Source organism: Durio zibethinus, chromosome 5 (genome assembly GCF_047325235.1).
Source record: "Durio zibethinus cultivar Kanyao isolate XHJ-2024 chromosome 5, ASM4732523v1, whole genome shotgun sequence".
Taxonomy (NCBI): domain Eukaryota; kingdom Viridiplantae; phylum Streptophyta; class Magnoliopsida; order Malvales; family Malvaceae; genus Durio; species Durio zibethinus.
In genome coordinates, this window is record NC_143166.1 from 11,003,963 (window position 1) to 11,007,728 (window position 3,766).

The following is a 3,766-nucleotide window of genomic DNA, read 5'->3' on the forward strand; positions in this document are numbered from 1 at the left end:
CAGTCTCTCTGGCCGGCGTAGTGCCCGCCTGTCCGCATGTTCGTTTCATCGGTTGGCTTAGGCATACGGAGTTCATTCCCAATCTAAGATTGGACCAGACCGAGGGTTGCAGTAGCAGGATCGGCAGCATACAGAGAGGGACCCGATCGATCCCCGTCTTGCGCATCCTGCCGCTCTGGCCAGCTGAGCACCCGCACGCTCGTTTCGTGGGTTGACTTAGGCATACGGAGTTTATTCCTAGTCTAAGCATATGGAGTTCATTCCCAGTCTAAGATCGGACCAGACCGAGGGTTACGATAGCACATGCTGGGCTCGGGAATGTGTTGGTGCCGTATTTTTCTTCGCCAAGGCACCATCACTGGAGCGTCACCGGAGAACCTGATCGACGGCATTGGGGTTCAGTGATCGGAGGGGCCGCGGGGGTGTGGCAATAGGATCGGCAGCATGCAGAGGGGGATCCGACCGATCCTCAACGTGCGCAACCCGCCCCTCTGGCTGGTTGAGCACCCACACGCTCGTTTCGTGGGTTGACTTAGGCATACGGAGTTCATTCCCAGTCTAAGCATACGAAGTTCATTTCCAGTCTAAGATCGAACCGGACAGAGGGTTGCGGCAGCACATGCTGGGCTCGGGCATTTTTCTTCGTCAGGGCACCATCGTCGGAGCATCGTCGAGGACCTGACCGACAGCATTGGGTTCCGACGATCGGGGGGGCCGGGGGGGTGTGCACACATGATGTGCGATGGGTGCTGGTACTTTGCCTTTATATTGGGCCCCTATCCCTCATCAAACCTCAAGAACTCACACCCCCCTAAAGAGCATTTGAGATTTTACAGGCTTTCTGCCAGTAGCCATTAAAGTGACTGAAATGGGGACACTTTTTTCAAATGGTCACAAAATCTTGTACACTTCGAATTTTGTGCTGAATTCTTTTATGCATGCCAACAAAAATACAAGGATCACGTCTACCAAGTTTTGGGCCAAAACTCCTTCCAAAAAAATTTTAAAAAATCTCGAACTTCAAAAAGTAGAAAATGAGTTGTCTTGCCATGAAACTTCACGTGAAAGCTTAAGGGACCATTGTATGAATTTACAAGCCATAAAAATGGCATTGGCATGCAGAAATATGAAGATGTGCCTAAACCCACCTACCACCCTATAGATCCACGGCTTGCGCATCCCGTCTCTCTGGCCGGAGTAGTGCCTGCCCGCCCGCCCGCCTGTTCATTTTGTCGGTTGGCTTAGGCATATGGAGTTCATTCCCAGTCTCAGATCGGACCGGACCGAGGGTTACGGTAGCACATTCTAGGCTCGAGCATGTGTTGGTGCTGCATTTTTCTTCACCGGTGCACCATCGCCGTAGCATCGTCGGAGAACCTGACCGACAGCATTGGGGTTCTGACGATCGGAGGGCTGGGGGTGTGCGCCCATGATGTGCGATGGGTGCTGGTACTTGGGCCTTATATTGGCCCCCTATCCCTCATCAAACCTCGAGAACTCACACCCCTTAAAGAGCATTTCAGATTTTATAGGTTTGCTGCCAGTACCCATTAAAGTGTCTGAAACAGGGACACCTTTTTCAAATGGTCACAAAATCTTGTACACTTCAAGTTTTTAGCTGAATTGTTTTGTGCATGCCAAAAAAAATACAAAGATCATGTCTACCAAGTTTGGGGCCAAAACTCCTACTGAAAAAATTTTAAAAAATCTCGAACCGCAAAAAGTTTCAAAAATAATGAAAAATAAAAAACGAGTCGTCTTGCCACGAAACTTCACGTGAAGGCTTAAGGGACCATTGTATGAATTTACAAGCCATAAAAATGGCATTGGCAAGTAGAAATATGGAGATGTGCCTAAACACACCTACCACCCTATCGATCCACGGCTTGCGCATTCCGTCTCTTTGGCAGGCGTAGTGCCTGCCCGCCCGCCCGCCCGCTCGTTTCGTCGGTTGGCTTAGGCATACTTAGTTCATTCCCACTCTAAGATCAGACCAGACCGAGGGTTGCTACGGCAGGATTGGCAGCACGTAGTGGGGGACCCGACCGGTCCCCGGCTTGTCCATTCCACCCATCTGGCCGGTTGATCTCCCGCGCGCTCGTTTCGTGGGTTAACTTAGGCATGCGGTGTTTGTTTCTAGTCTATGCATACGAAGTTCATTCCTAGTCTAAGATCGTATTGGACTGAGGGTTACGGTAGCACATGCTGGGCTCGGGCATGTGTTGGTGCCGCATTTTTCTTCGTCGGGGCACCATCCCCAAAGCATCGTCGGAGAACCTGACTGACGGCATTGGGGTTCCGACGATCGGGGGGGCCGGGGGGTGTGCGCACATGATGTGCAATGGGTGCTGGTACTTGGCCCTTATATTGGCCCCCTATCCCTCATCAAACCTCGAGAACTCACACCCCCTTAAAGAGCATTTGAGATTTTACAGGTTTGATGCCAGTAGCCATTAAAGTATCTGAAATGGGGACACTTTTTTCAAATGGTCACAAAATCTTGTACACTTTAAGTTTTTAGCTGAATTGTTTTGTGCATGCCAACAAAAATACAAGGATCACATCTACCAAGTTTGGGGCCAAAACTCCTTTCGTAAAAATTTTAAAAAATCCTGAACCGTAAAAAGTTTCAAAAATCATGAAAAATAGAAAACGAGTCGTCTTGCCACGAAACTTCACGTGAAGGCTTAAGGGACCATTGTATGAATTTACAAGCCATAAAAATGGTATTGGTACGTAGAAATATGAAGATGTGCCTAAACACACCTACCACCCTATCGATCCATGGCTTGCGCATCCCGTCTCTCTGGCCGACGTAATGCCCGCTCGCCTGCCCACCCGCTCGTTTCGTCGGTTGGCTTAGGCATACTTAGTTCATTCCCACTCTAAGATCAGACCGGACCGAGGGTTGCTGCAGTAGGATTGGCAGCATGCAGTCGGGGATCCGGTCGATCCCCGGCTTGTCCATCCCGCCCCTCTGGTCGACTAAGCTCCCGCACGTTCGTTTTGTGGGTTGACTTAGGCATGCGGAGTTCATTTCCAGTCTAAGCATACGAAGTTCATTCCTAGTCTAAGATCGCACTAGTCCGAGGGTTGCAACAGCACATGCTGGGCTCGGGCATGTGTTGGTGCCGCATTTTTCTTCGCCGGGGCACCATCCCCGGAGCATCGCCGGAGAACCTGACCAGCGGCATTAAGGTTCCGACGATCGGGGGGTCGGGGGGTGTGCGCACATGATGTGCGATGGGTGCTGGTACATGGCCCTTATATTGGCCCCCTATCCCTCATCAAACCTCGAGAACTCACACCCCCTTAAAGAGCATTTGAGATTTTACAAGTTTGCAAACAGTAGCCATTAAAGTGTCTAAAATCGGGACACTTTTTTCAAATGGTCAAAAAATATTGTACACTTCTAGTTTTTAGTTGAATTTTTTTGTACATGCCAACAAAAATACAAGGATCACGTCTACCAAGTTTTGGGCCAAAACTCCTACTGAAAAAATTTTAAAAAATTTCGAACCATAAAAAGTTTCAAAAATCATGAAAAATAGAAAACGAGTCGTCTTGCCATCAAACTTCACGTGAAGGCTTAAGGGACCATTGTACGAATTTACAAGCCATAAAAATGGCATTGGCACACAAAAATATGAAGATGTGCCTAAACCCACCTACCACCCTATCGATCCACGGCTTGCGCATCCCGTCTCTCTGGCCGACGTAGTGCCTGCCCGCCCGCCCGTCCGCTCGTTTCATCGAATGGCTTAGG